Source organism: Pseudorca crassidens, chromosome 1 (assembly GCF_039906515.1).
Source record: "Pseudorca crassidens isolate mPseCra1 chromosome 1, mPseCra1.hap1, whole genome shotgun sequence".
NCBI lineage: Eukaryota > Metazoa > Chordata > Mammalia > Artiodactyla > Delphinidae > Pseudorca > Pseudorca crassidens.
Window position 1 is genome coordinate 82,645,961 of NC_090296.1, and position 15,836 is coordinate 82,661,796.

General features: G+C 42.2%; 1 protein-coding gene across 9 annotated transcripts in view; it reads right to left on the reverse strand.

The window, feature by feature from the left end:
• RASGRP1 (RAS guanyl releasing protein 1) overlaps positions 1-15,836 on the reverse strand; it is a 309,379-nt gene that overhangs the window by 56,954 nt on the left and 236,589 nt on the right. Inside the window, exon 1 of one of the 9 annotated variants that reach the window (XM_067742499.1) lies at positions 6,521-6,539. The exons of the other annotated variants lie outside the window; for them this stretch is intronic. The gene's annotated coding sequence lies outside the window, so the exon portion shown is untranslated. Of the gene's footprint in view, positions 1-6,520; positions 6,540-15,836 lie in introns of those variants that run through there. 9 annotated transcript variants of the gene reach the window in all.

Consider the following 15,836-nt stretch of genomic DNA (forward strand, 5'->3'; position numbering starts at 1 on the left):
CTCCGAGGCCCATCTAAGTCCCTGGGAACAATCGAATTGTCCAGCTGGGTAGAGAAGCTGTGATTTGAGTCCTTGGTGAGCTGCTGTCAACGCAGCCTACTTGGCTCACACAGTGACTGTCCCCCGCACAGCACCACAAGAATGTGCCCGGCGGGGGGCGGACAGGCAGCAGGGCCCAGGCTCAGCTTCCCGAGGACATAGAGAGCTGCCCGCAGGTGGCTGGAGGGAGGCCAGAGGACCCAAGACAAAGACACAACACAACAGGGAAGGGAATCTGGGGCAGCCCTCCCTCTGCTCTCTCCTTGCTTGCTGGAGCGCGTTCCTATCACTTCAATCTTGTCTGTTAAATCCTGGGCCTTTTTTAGCGTATTTGTTGACAGGCTGGATAGGTATTAAGCAGCAGCTCAGGGAACTTTCCAAACACTGACCTAGTGAAATAACACAAGGCCTGTCTGAGACTTACTAGTTAGCCACGAACTCAGCCTTCTTCAGAAAGTTTTTCTCAGTACTGATTTGATCCTAACAGACCTAGACGCCTAGTTAATCTCGTTCCGGTGCACGACAGGGCTGAAGCAATTGGTGTACGTTGCCATAAAATGGCACTGCCCCCAACACTGTCTCACCACAAACTGTCCTTGACTCATAATTCTCTGCAATGAACAGGCCTGGACAAAAAACATCATCACACCATCACGTATGGTAAAAGGACTGAGTAAAATCTTTTGTAATCAGACAGAAGTTATTCTGAAAGCCTCCTCGCCCCTTCTTTGGTTGTGGTGAGGATTAGATTACCTTTGATTAAAGACAGAGAAACGCTTAGTAAACTGGGAAGCACTGTCACGGTGGCGACCTGTTCTTATTTCTCTTGCTGGATTTGGAACACTACTTTGCTCCTGCTAGGCTCTCGTTATTCCAGAGTGGAACAATGATTTTTCATGAAATACTTCATTTTAACCACAACCCAAAGAGGGGCTGTCCACGCTGGTCTGTCACACTGTCCGTGCCCATGAGACCAGATGTGGTTTCCTGCAAGCATGGTTCCAATCCATGGCAGAGTAAGTAGGGGCCTTCCAAACTTCTTTCCAGTTCTACGTTCTAAGTGCAACCCGCCCCTCGGGCCCTCAAGACAGAAGGATTTCTTAGGGTTTACTGAGGTGCTAGAGAGAAATCTGCATGAGGACCCAGGAATGACTCTGAAAGAGAGAACTTCACAGGTGGGTGAGGAATGTCTTATTCACTGAAGGAAAGAAAAAACTGCTCTCTACTCAGGAGCCAGGAGCAAATAAGAAGGGGTTTCAAACAGCTCACGTCATGAACTGGCGCTGTGTCACCATCTTACAGAAACGGCCAAAATGCAACGGAAACTCACAAAGTGGATACCAATCGGAAGATGGGAAGGCCGGGAGCACTATCTGGTGTTCTGCCAGAGGAAATACAGCATCTGACCGGAACAAGTGAACTACATTCAAAGTCCAGCCTGACTTTCTCTCCCTCTCCCTCTCCCACTGGCGGTCTCTGTTGCTCTCCAGCTGTTAAACATACATGGGGCGCAGTACCAAGCCCTGTTCCAAGAGGGTCTTCACATGTATTAACTCTACGAGGTAGGTGGTATTGTCATGACAGATGAAGAAACCGAGGTTAAAAGAGGGGTAAGGCAACGTGCCCAAGTCTAGCTGGTAAATGGCAGTCCTGGGATCTGAACCCAGGCTACCAAGCCCTGGGATAGCGCTGTCATTTCCACGCCTCAGTTTGCTCCTTTGCAGAATAAAAGCTTGATAATATCTTGCCTCCATCCCTCCCAGCACAGAGATAATCAGGAGATCAGTCAAGATAAGGAAAGCACTTTGATATCTTTTGGGGAGAACAAGGTCCTGCACTAAGTCCAAACCACCGTGATATCTGGTTGACTGGTGGGTCCTAAATATCTAGGCTGCCTGACAGTACAGTAGTCACGTAGCACACGAAACCTCGCGCCACTGCTGAAGTACCAACAACATGCATTTATTAGGGCCTTCTCTCCTCGCACGTTAGCTTATTTGAACCTCACACCAACTCTGCAGGATGGGTATTATTTTTATTATTTTACAGACGAGGAAACGGAATAAGGTGAGGTGAGCTGCTTAAAGTCACGTGCGTGGTGAGTGCCTGACCTGAGTCCAGGTCTTTCAACTCAAGCCCGGCCCTTTCCACTGTATCCCACTGCTGCTCATTCTGGGTTGAGAAGATTAAAGGCACATCGTTTCCATCTCAGCTCTGGAGGGTTTCTGGTGCCAGCCTACCTGGAAAGGTACTGAGCATCCCTGGTGCTTGGGTGGGCTAGGCTATTGTGGTGATAGTTGTATTTGTTTTTTCTGTTTTGTAGCACAAGTGCCTGACCTAAGCTTTGATTGCTGAGGCATCCATTGCAAAGAGGCATCCTTCAAAGATGGCTATCTCTCAAATACACACACTGCCAGCCACAAGACTAGATAAAGGGCCAGGCCACCTCCCTGCACTGAGGCTCCTTGGTTTTAGACATTGTGGTTGATTTCAATAACTGACCATTGGGCTACTTGTTTTTTCCTCTCCTCATACTTTAGAAACTCCTGCCCTTATGTCTTAAATTCACCAATAAAGACTGAGCCCATCAAACATTAGACCCACCCTCGACCCCAATATATTCAGAACCCCTGGCCTGCGTGCCCTTTCTCTTTCTTTCTCTCCTCTCTCCCTCCCCCAACCCCAACCTTGCTGTGTGGCCCTAGGTATGCTGTGTAATTTCCAGGTCTTGTAAGCAATAAACTTTTATTTTTTCAAAGTTTCCTGAGGGTTATTGCTGAACAGTGTCTTGTAATCATAATAAGAACCATCTCCTTTTGAGATGGGCACAAAAGAGCCCTGCTATAGGCATTCTAATTTTCGCCACAGCTCTGCAGGGTAGACGTTGCTGTTTCACACATGAAGAAACAGACACAAGGGAGGTAAAATTACTCATCCTTACCACTCATTTGTAGTCCCACAGCTAGGAAGTGGCAGGAAGGGACTACAAATTATTGTGCTGGTTATTTTCTCATTCTGAGTCCAGAGCTGCAGTCTCTGGGGTACATTCCAACACCCCCAGTGGATGCCTGCAACCAAAGATAGTACCAAACCCTATACTATATACACCATGTATGTTTTTTCCTATACCAGTGAGTGGGTAGAGTCTACAGTGTGGATCTGCTGGACAAAGGGGTGACTCATGTCCTGGGCAGGATGAAGCAGGACGGTGTGAGATTTCATCATCATACTCGGAATGCCATGCAATTAAAAAACTAAAAATAGAGTTACCATATGATCCTGCAATCCCACTACATATATCTAGAGAAAACTCTAATGCGAAAAGATACATGCACCTCAATGTTCACTGCAGCACTATTTACGATAGCCAAGACATGGAAGCAACCTAGATGTCCACTGACAGATGAATGGATAAAGAAGATGTGGAGTGTGTGTGTGTGTGTGTGTGTGTGTGTGTGTACACACACACACACACAAACGGAATATTACTTGGCCATAAAAAGAATGAAATAATGCCATTTGCAGCAACATGGATGGACCTGGAGATTACCATACTAAGTGAAGTAAGCCGGACAAAGACAAATACCCTATGACGTCACTTATACGTGGAATCTAAAAATTAGTACAAACGAACTTATTTACAAAACAGAAACAGTCTCACAGACATAGAAAACAAACTTATGGTTACCAAAGGGGAAAGGGGAGGAGGGATAAATTAGGAATTTGGGATTAACAGATACACACCACTATATATAAAATAGATAAACAATGAGGATTTACTGTATAGCACAGGGAACTGTACTGAATATTTTGTAATAAGCTATAAGGGAAAAGAATCTGAAAAAGAATATATATATATATATGTATACACACACATATATATACACACATATATATGTATATATACACACACATACATATATACATATATATATATCTGAATCACTTTGCTGTACACCTGAAACTAACATGATATTGTAAATCAACTCTACTTCAATAAAAAAATAAAAATAAAAAACAGATTTAAAAATATCCCATAAAAAATAAGAAAATGAAACCTATGAATTATTTACTTCTGGAATTTTCCATTTAATATTTTCAGACTACAGTTGACCATGGGTAACAAACTTCAGAAAGCAAAGCCTCAGATAAGGGGAGACTGCTCTGTATAAGAACAGATACTGACTAGTAGCCAGTGATAAACACAAAACAGTAGCTGTGCACTTATTGAAAGAGTTAAATGTCTTTGGAAGAAAGGTGTATGTAGAAAGGATTTTTATGCCTGAGATGTGAGGGGATGCAAGGAGGTGATGGTAAAGGAATAATCACAGTTTTTAAGAAGAAAGGGTAAAAAGACGGATCAACAAACGATAAGGACATAAAGCAGGACCTAATGTTCAGGCTCTTCTTTCAACCTGTGTTAATGCCACTGGCATTTAATTCCATTTACAGATCTAGACAGAGCATCCCCTTGACACAGTGACAATCAGAGATTCCCAGATATCTTTAAGGGTCCTGAAATTGAACGTCATTGTGCAATAGAACAATTCTCCTCAAGTGAGAAAAGCTTAGACTACAGTTCAAAAAGCCGTCCTGGGCTTGTGATCTAGATAAGAATTGCCAAAGTATATCCACTGAAAAACTGACATTTTCAGGACTGAAAGGGTAGAGGGAGATGCCTGAAGAAGCTGATATCCTGAGTTTCTGTGGGATCTAATAGGTTGATGCCAAGATTTCTTCGACTTGTGTCCTCAACTGATCAGCAAGTCCTTGGTCAGCTCTGGAGCCTGCTCTGAGCAGAGCAGAGTAGGAGGGGATGCCGAGGGCAGGGCCACCAACCCCACATGGCACTGAAAATAACACTAAACAGCTGGACACGCCTGAGCACAGCACTTTTCACCTTACACAGTACTTCCACATGCTTGGTCTCATTTGACCATCACATCCACCTTGTGAGGTGGGTAGGGACACAGTCACTTTGCAGATGAAAAAGGCACAAAAACAGGGCTGATGTTCAGTCTGTCCAAGTGGCATCCGTGTGGACTGATGGGGCCTGTGCCGTGCCAGTTACTAAGTATTTTGAATATCACCCTGGATGAACAACTGGCCCACGGTTAATACCACCACCAGTGGCAGGGATGGTGTTCCGGGCTTGGATGTTCTCATAACAAGTCCAGCGTCTTTGTTCTAAGAGAGCTGTGCCTAGTAGTGTGGGGAATGCAGAGATAACCAGGGTCCTGTCCCAGCAACTGTCTAGAAGCTGCCAGCTATAATATGGTACAGAACACAGAAGGGCCTGGAGGGAGGTACAAACAAAACACTAAGGCAGTGTGGGGAAAGGGGAAGGCTAGATTTGACTAGAAGAAATGGCTCAACATTTATGAAGAGGTGGCATGAGGTGGGTCTTGAAGGAGGGGTCAAATATTGACAGACTAAGATGGAGGTAAAGACATTCTGGGTGAGGGAAGAAATAATTTCTACTCTTGGAGATCAGAGAGTTAAAAGTATATTCAGGAAAGGATGCGAAGTCCAGTTTGGCTTAATTCGAAAGCATTTGTAGACAGGAAGTATGAAAATGCGGATATGGGTCACAGTGTTGGGGACCTCATATACCAAACTGGGGAGTTGCCCTTACTTAGATCTTTACTTTAAAATGCTGCAAAAGCAGATGGTCTGTCCACAGAAAGGGGAGAGCAGCACCCTCTTACCTAGCAATCTTTTAAAACTGGTTATACCTTACAACCCGAGCCCTAAAGGCTCTTTTCCAGGTGGATCATTTCTAAAGAACCTAGTACCTTATTTTAATTTCTACTTGCATCTTTTCCCTAACTGCATAGCTACTAAGGGAAGGTTACAGAGTGTGTGAGTGTGTGTGTGTGTATGTGGGCATGTGTGTACACTTACTGCTACAGTGAGATCATATCAGAGCATGAAATAAAGGTTGGTTTTTGCCTAACATGACTAGTTTTGCTGTTATTCAGGAAGCTCAGTTACTTGAATTGATTATTTTTCCTCCCACACTTGGTCAGCATTAGTATCTTAACTCTCAGTTTCCTTCCCTGTCAACATCCTTCCCGACTGCTTTAAAAGCCAAGGAGCCATACAGATGGCCATCTATGATTACAAGAGAGCAATGACTCTAGGGCTTCCCCAATCTGTCACAGGGATGCTGGATCATCCACTTGCAAAAAAATTCAGACCCCCAAATATACAAGAAGTTAGCAAGGATGGGGCTGAACGTTGGCAAGGCCTTGGCCTCATCTGCTTGCTCAGAGTTTGGTCACAGTGGGTCAATATCATTATTTCATCTTTGGCCTCTCATGTGCACCAGCTGGCACATGTGTCCCTCCCTGATCCGTGCTAGCGATTTAGGCAAAATGAGGATGCTGTCGCCAGTCTGAATAGGTATAGAGCAGGCTGTGTAGTAGGAAGCACTTCAATACTTTCCCCACTTAGTGTGTTTTCCCCCTTTACCTCTCACCTTTCCACACACCTGGTCACCTGTGGAAACCATAGGAAAGATCTTCCTGTGTTAAGGTGTTGTAGACTTCAGTATTCCTCTGGTCATATTTGTATAATAATTGTCACTCTGAGAGGAGATAACATAATGAAAAAAAATTCACAATTGGTAAATTTGGGGGCTTTAGTGGGTGATTTTTTTTTTCTTTTTCTAGTGAGGTGGTCTTAATTTAATGGAGAGTTTCAGGAGAAAAAAATCAAATGTTTTCTATCCTAGGGTGCATATGTTCAGGCTTACCCAGAAGTAAATGAACATATTAAACCTGACTGACTTTTCAAGACCTGCTGGTTAGCTTAAAAATAAGACGAGACAAAAAATAAACCAAACGACCTTGCCCCCAAATAGATCCCAAGGCTTTATCTCATACCTATTGCATCAAAATATTCAAGGATGGACACAGAATTTGTATTTTTAAAAATCTCTCCAATGATATGATGGTCAGTCAAGTTTGATTAGACTGCTTTAGACCACTTAGTTTATTCCTTGCCCTGGGGTAGGTCTATAAGCTACTAAATGACCTCATGAAGACATCTCCAATTTCAGAAATCAGTGGTGAGGTCTTTCAGTCGTTTTCAGGGCTAGACACAAGGGAAGTACTTAACAAATAGGTGATTTGGTGCCAACGTTACAGACTCCTGGGTGGGGACTCAGGAAGCACAATCAGAAGCACATCAGAAAGGAATGTGGGCTGAGCCAGAGGACCATGATCAAAGGTAACTGATCTGGGCCACAGGGAGTTTCCCGTCGTACATTAGGAAAGCTCCCCTCTCCCTCGGGCCTGCACAGCCATATTCTGAGGGGATATTTTATCCCTGAAGCCGGAGACCAGGGTCCTTCACACCCTCCAACATAAAGATGTCAGTTCTCCCGGGGCCTTCACAGGCTCTGCTGATTAAGGGTCTTTGCCTGTGGTGTCTGGGCAGTCTTCTCTCTCCCCTCTTCCCTGGAACCCTGGGAAGTGTCCACTGGGGTCTATCACTTTCCAGGCATTAATGAAGGGGCACCGAAAGCTCAATCCCAGGGATGACCCTGCTGTACTTTGTCTGGCCAGGGGCATTTTATCCAGGATATGAAAACATATCATTTTCCCTTTCCCACCATCCAACTCTTGGGCCTTTTACCACTCACAATATTTCTGCCAGAGAGAGGAACCAGAAGGGGATTGAACATTAGTCATTTTATAGTATTTCAGCAACTCTGGTAAAACAACTGGAACAGACGCACAAGTAGGATTAAAATGAAATGTGTGGGTTCTTGGTAAATTTCAATGAACCCCTCTTCTACAATGGCATGGCCTCATGAGTTAACTTTCAAGGAGTCTGCCATTTCATCTCTGTAGTTCGTGGGGTGTTACAAGGAGTATTTCACTAGCAGCAGGTCAACTGATTAAATAAGGATGTTCTTGGCAGGGTTTTATTTATCTCCCCACCCCTGCCCAGTGACCATCAGAAGGGGACTCTGGTTTCTGAGTCACTAGACATTTGTCCCTCAGATCTTGGCCCTCACATATTTGATCACACACAATCATAGAGGAACCCAAAGGAGTAAACCAGAGATGAAATAAAAGTTAGTCATCTTCACTTGCTATCTGGTAGGCCTTGAAAATCTTGGCTTTACCTTCTAGCAAGCTCTACCACATGGGAATAGATTGTGAAAAGACGTCCTCTCACTCAAAGTTCCTACAGAAGAAATTTCTACCAGTTTTCTGCTAGCCAGTTTTGGTGTTTGTTTTTTGAAAAAAATTTTTCTATCTTACTGAGGTACAGTGGAAAGCACAAATTTTAACATATAGTTTGATGTCTTTTGACAAATACATACATCCTTATAACCCAAACCCTCTCAAGATTTAGCATATTTCTATGACCCAGTAAGTTCCCTTATCTTCCCAGTCAGTTCCTCCAACTCAGCCCGCCATAAAGCCATTTTCCTTATTTTTTTTAAATCATAAATTAGTTTTACCTATTTTAGAACTTCATATATTGGAATCATACAGTATGTATTTTTTGTGTGTAATGCTTCTTTCATGAAGCAAAACATTTTTGAGATTAATCAATGTTGACTACATCAGCAGTGCATTCCTTTTTATTGATGAGTCGGTATTCCATTGTATACATAGCGTACTGTTTATTCTCTCTCATGTTGAGTGATATTTGGGTTGTTCCCAGTTTTGGATCTGTATGGCAAAAGCTGCTATGGACATTCTTGTATAAGTCATATCATGGGCATGTTTTCCTTCCTCCTGTGTAAGTGCCTAGGAGTACAACTGATGGGACACAGGGTGGGTGCATATTTATAAGAAACTGCTGAACAGCTTTCCGAAGTGATTATATCATTTTACAATCCCATTCATAATGTTTAAGAGTTCGAGATGCTCCACATCCTCACCAACAGCTGGTGCTGTCAGTCTTCTGATTTTATTGTTTCCATTTATCTGTTGAGTTACTCTTCTGTTTACCTTCCTCTGAGTCCTTCAACATATTTATGATCGCTGTTTTAAATTCCCTAGTTACTAATTCCAACATCTGTGTCAACTCTGAGTCTATTTCTCTTAACATTTTTTCCTTCTGGTTATGGGTCACATTTTCCTGCTTTTTAAAATGTCTTGTAATTTTATATTACATGCTGGGCATTGTGGATACAATGTTTAGAATTTGGATCATGTTAATTTATAGACACATTTAATTTACTGGAGTTTTAAACTCATCCTGTCAAGGCCTGGATTTAGGCTTTGTTAGGGTGGCTCAAGAGTAGCTCTTACTCTAGGGCTCTAGTACTCCTATTCCTGTGGTGTGGTCTTTTTCATGTCTCAGCTGAATGCCTCAGGTGTTATATCTTTCCATTCTGGCTGGTTCCAAACTGCAATATTTCCCAGACTATAAGACTTCCTCTGACTCACAGACCCCCAGTAACAATTTGGTGGCATGGAGTCTTACCATATTTGTACGCAGTTTAGCACTTGGCCAAAGACAAGAGATCCCTTCTTTCCAATACCCTAATCCACAAATTCCAGCCACCCCAGAAGCCCTGAACGCAAACTCTGTTTCTTCTGCCAGGCAAGATGCTGCTCTCTGAGTTCTAGTCCTCTGTACAACAATTTGTACAGTGCCAGGAGAAAGCCAAGATAAGTTTTGAGGTTACCTTATATCTTTTCATTTTATCCATAATCACAAGTCTGTCCTGTTTTCTAATACCTAAAAATAGTTGCTTCAGACTTCCCCGGTGGTCCAGTGGGTAAGACTCTGCCCTCCCAATGCAGGGGGTCCGAGTTCGATCCCTGGTGGGGGAACGAGATCCCACATGCATGCTGCAACTAAGAAGTCCACATGCTGCAACTAAGAAGTCCACATGCCACAACTAAGAGTCCACATGCCGCAACTAAGAAATCCGCAAGCTGCAACTAAGAAGTCCGCATGCCCCAACTAAAGATCCCACATGCCGCAACTAAGCCCGGCTCAACCAAAATAAATAAATAAATTTTAAAAATGCATGTTAAAAAAAATAGTCGCTTCACATGTTATGTCCAGTTTTATAGTTGTTTACAGCAGGAAAATAATTCCAATACCCAATAATCTATCATGGCCAGAACTGGGAGTTTGTGTTTTGATATTTAATATGTGTATAAATGGGGAGTCCATTTACTCTGTATCTGTCCTCTGGGAGGACATATACATACTAACTCTTCTATGCATAACATTATCAAGACATACATACACTTAATACTGTTAAGACTAAGAAAAAAGAAAACACTAATTTGTCATCTTTTCAGGTGCTGCCATCTTATATCCTCATAGATTTTATTTCTATATCATTCCTTAACTATTTATCTCCTCTGTACTCTTTCTAGCCTTCTATTCCTGTCTTAAAACCCAGAGACTAAACCTAAATTTAATAATGCCCTGCACTCTAGTGCTCGGTCTGATCTTGGTGTAATAGACAGATGTTGTTTTTTTTCCTTCTTTCATCACACCACCACCACCTCCCACCCCTGCTTTCCCCACCTTGGTGTCCATACGTTTGTTGTTTGTTCTCTACATCTGTGTCTCTATTTCTGTCTTGCAAACCAGTTCATCTGTACCAGTTTTCTAGATCCCACATATATGCGTTAATATACGATATTTGTTTTTCTTTCTGACTTACTTCACTCTGTATGACAGTCTCTAGGTCCATCCACGTCTCTACAAATGACCCAATTTCGTTCCTTGTTATGGCTGAGTAATATTCCATTGTATAAGTGTACCACATTTTCTTTATCCATTCGTCTGTCGATGGGCATTTACACTGCTTCCATGACCTGGCTATTGTAAATAGTGCTGCAATGAACACTGGGGTGCATGTGTCTTTTTGAATTATGGTTTTCTCTGGGTATATGTCCAGTAGTGGGATTGCTGGGTCATATGGTAATTCTATTTTTAGTTTTTTGAGGAACCTCCATACTGTTCTCCATAGTGGCTGTATCAATTTACATTCCTACCAACAGTGCAAGAGGGTTCCCTTTTCTCCACACCCTCTCCAGCATTTGTTGTTTGTAGATTTTCTGATGATGCCCATTCTGACTGGTGTGAGGTGATACCTCACTGTAGTTTTGATTTGCATTTCTCTAATAATGATGTTGAGCAGCTTTTCATGTGCCTCTTGGCCATCTGTATGTCTCTTCTGGGACATTGTTGTTTTAATGTGGCCAGAACATCAGCATTCCTTTGGGAAAAATTTCTTCCCCAAATTCAGTAATGTGGTTCTAGAGAGAAATGCTCCATTCTTAAATTACTCCACCCCTGTGGCCATAGTTGATTGGTTCAAGCAGTAGCCATCTACCCCAACTTGAACCAACCAAAGTTCTTCCCTGGCAATTTTTTCACTGAACTTGAGGAAAAAAATATTAAATCTCTAATGGTTAGAGATACAGGATTTGCAGTTGTTAGCGCCATATTCCCTGTCCAGGGAGGAAACAAATCTTCAGTGAAAGAAAATGATTAGCTGACAAGCAGAGAAGCAAGTCAGAGAAAGAAGAAAGAGACAGAAATACATGCTGGTATCTCCTGATGGTGTTCTAGTCCCTAAATTCAGATGTTTCCAAGGCCTACAGGTATCTTGTACTCCTTCTGTGCTTCAGTTATATGAAATACCTGTTTTCCTTCAATAAATTCTGTAAGATAGTTCATGTTGGATTTCTGTCATTGTCCTAATATTTTGAAAAATGAGGGAATTACGTTTTGGGGTCTTACTCACTAAACGCCTATTAATATAGCTCATATTCATGTAAAATTTAAAATTACAGTACTACGTACTAGGTTCATACCTGCCTGTGTCTATTATGACAACATCCGGTAATTCTTTTGACACAGGCATTTCAACCAGATACCTCCATCTTGTATCTCCAAGATGCAATTATGCACCCTTTGGCAGTTTGCATTATTAATCTGGGAGGATGATACACTAACATTCAAGTCTATAACCTAACCCTAAACCCTAAATCCTAACCCTAACATTCTGATTATCTACTATTTTTGATTTATCTATTTTTGATTATCTACTATAATGGTATTTTGATAAAATTTTACATAAATGATTTCTTTCTACGAAGATTCCACTTCACAACAATATAGAGGATATGTATTAACTTTCATGTTGATAGAAACTGAGTCTCAGAAATGTTAAGAAACTCGCTAAGGGCAAAAAGTTCTAGCATTAGGACTAGACCTTATAATTCAATCAGGGTATTAGTCCCTTAACCTGGAAAGTCTATTTCGATTAAGGCAATCCCAGATTACTTTAACTTTTTGAGAAGTCACATGGCACTATAGGCTCATATTGAATTTAAAATCTACTAATAGCCTTTGGTATTTTTCATAAGATGGCAAGTACCCTAGTTTTTCTCCATCCAGAATATATATAAAGCAATATTATTACATTTCAGTGCAAGACATTTATTCCTATTGAAGTGCTGTCCAAGTTCTCTGCTCTTCCTTATTGATCTTCCTGAACTTTGATTTTCATCTAATGTACTTATTTCCATCAGTGTGTCTAACAAAAACATAGATTGTGTTTAAGTCTGATGAAAATGTCCAGAGCCACCCGTAAGTGTTTACACCTGCAGAACGACATCCATCCATACCCATGTCTGTATGTATACACTTTTGAGTATGATTATTAACCAGCTCTGAATTTATCTGGACCTATATGTAGCCTATATTTGCCCATCCAACATTTACTGAGCATTTACTTTGTAGCAGAGCCGTCAGTACCCCCACCCACATACTCTCAGGCCCTCCTATTATAGTGTATGCCCACCCAACTTCAACCTGCCTGAGGGCTTCCTTTGGAGGTCCTTCCCATCCCCACCTGTGTGCACGGCAGCCCAGACATGCTGGAGAAAATATGCTGGAGAATTAACACCTAGAAGCAGCCCTTAACCAATGACTGGAGGTATTTGCCATATAAATACCCCAGCTCCTTTGCCTTCGGTAGGATAGTTCTGAAGTCGTCTACCTTGATTCTAGAGTAATAACCCACTTGACAATGCACCCTTTATAAGCCGCCTTCCCAGTTTTTTCCTAGGATCGTTTTCCAAAGTAAACTATTTGTATTCAAATCCTTGTCTCAGGATCTGCTTCTGAGGAAACCTACCTAAGACAAACATTTAATTTTCACCCAAACTAAAATGACCTTTAAAACCTTTCACCATTATTATCTGTTTTGCAGATGAGAAAACTGCAGTAAAATAACTTGCCTAAGGCCAACATTTGGTAAATGGCAGAGTCAGGAGTGGATTCCAAAGACTACCATGCTGTGTGGCCTCCCATGGCCTCCTCTGTAATCTGCTCACTGCCTTCTTTGGATCAGGCTCTACCAAGACCATGGCATTTCCCTAATCAAAACTGTGTGTGTGTGTGTGTGTGTGTGTGTGTGTGTGTGTGTGTGTGTGAGAGAGAGAGAGAGAGAGAGAGAGAGAGAGAGAGAGAGAGAGAGAGAGAGAGAGAGAGAGAGAGAGGGAAGGAGGGAAGGAGGGAAGGAGGGAGGGAGGGAGGGAGGGAGGGAGGGAGGGGGAGAGGTGGGGTGGGGAGGAGAGTATTACATTCTCTCAGTCACTTAACTCCAAGTCCTGCCTCTGATAGTAGGGTTGAAGATTAAAGTCTGCAGTTTGTTTTGTTTTGTTTTGGTCTTTCTGGATACCGGGAGTTCAACATCTCAGTGCTGAAGCAGGGAGTGGGCTGAATGTGATGTGGGGTGTCAAGTACAGGACACGAATAAGGTATTTCAGTGCTGTGCAACCAAAGTACCCTATGTTTATTCTTGACTTTCCTCTTCCCTCTTTAAGACAGACATAGCACTCTGTTTCATAACCCAAGAAAATTAGACTAGATTCCTTTGAATTTTCTGGAATTCGTAATCATCTATTTTTCTTAGGTTTGAGAATACTTTCTTTTTAAGATCTCAATAGGGAAAATTATAAGCATATACCATAGTAGGCAAAAACAATGTAAGGGACCTCTATGGACCTATCTGGCTTCAACGATGATCAGAACATGGCCAATTCATCTATACTCCGCTCACTTTTCCCTCCCATATTATTTAAAAGCAAATACCAAACATGATATTTCATCAGTAACTATTTCAGTATGTATTTTAAAAAATAAGAACTCCTAAGAAAAAGAAAACCCAATGCATCATTAACATGCCTCAAATAAAATCGATAGTAATTCCTTAATATCATTAAATATCCATTCAGCATACAAATTTCCAAGTACATATAATTATATAATAATTATGAATATGTGTGTGTGTACATTTAGAAAAAAGGTTAACATGTTATGACTGGTTGAAATGTCCCTTAAATCTCTTTTAGTCCAGAGAATCCTCCTCTATCTTTCTTGCAATTTTCAGGGCACACTTTCTCAGTTAACTGAAGCTAAGTCCATCTCGGGCAGATGTTGGTGGTTGCTGACCAGGTAACAGGACTCTGAGCCACTGAGGGCAGAGACGGTGGGGGAACCACAGGCACAGTAATTGTGGGGAATAGGTCCTTCCGGGTTAATTTAAAGCAGTGCCAAACAGTCAGGTGGACCCCAGTCACCACACACTCAGCTCGTCCTTGGCAATAACTGAAGACAAAGTCCAGCAGCCAGGAGTGTGACAACTACAGCTGTCTTCTGGAAAGCAACACATCAGAAGCCTGAGTGACTCACTGTGTGTCTTGAACTACCTGGGAGTGGAGGGAAATGGTGAACCCACCAAAGGAGGTTTGGGTGGAGTAAATCTGGAACCCAGGATGCAAGTGAGCTGGGGAGGAAGAAGGGGGGAAGGGAGCATGAAAACTTCCCTATGCACCTGGCATTAAATAAGTGAATGCAAAATTAACCAAAAGGATTAACTGCTCACCAGACTTAAGGATGCTCTGTAGGCTGTAACTACATTCTAACAAGATAGACTCATAAATCATAATGCTGGGACATTTCTTGGCTTCCTAAATGTCCTGGGTGCCTCCTTTAAATGGGGTTCTTCACAAGATGACAAAAACAAGTCCTGGGGGAACAGCGGTTCACAGACATCCGTGAAGGGAAGCCAGCCAAAGCTACCTTTGCTCCCCTACCCCAGAAATTCCCAAGTGACTTCATCCTTGACTGCCTTACTACTCCGGTTACTCCACTCTCTCCTTCACTCTAAAACTGCCAGTCTCTGCTTCCCCTCCCCCCTCAAGAACAGTACCTCTGGTCCCTACTCCCTTTGTTCATTTCAACTAATTGCTGGTGTCCCTCTAATCCAAGCTCCATCCTGGCAGCATCTTCTGCCTGAAGATTTTAATAAGAACCTCAGCAGTCTCTCCAGGGCCCTTGACCACTCTTTGGAAAAAACCAAAGCAGACAACATGTCCTCCCTCACAGCACTGCCCACCATCTCCGCAGAAGAATCACAAACCTACCAAACTGTAGCATCTTTGTGCTTCTGCTACGTATCTTTCCCAGTTGCTACTTCTTAAGATTCTCTTAGAAAGTTAACAGAGACAGAAGATTTTTCCACTGTTTCTGTTTCCCTTCAGCAAAACCCTGCTGACTTTCCCTATACATAAAAGAAAAAAAAAAAACAACTCACCTCTAGACTTTTAAGTTAATGGGAGCATTTTTTGTTTCCTTCATTTATTACAACTATAATCAGTCATGTTTATCATAATTCACATTTAGCATTGGAAAGAAATGAGTAACTACTTTTCTTTTCTTGTAATGTTTTTAAGTCCTCATTAGAATCATTTTAGTTGCCAAGCAACCTTCACTTTTATGCCTCA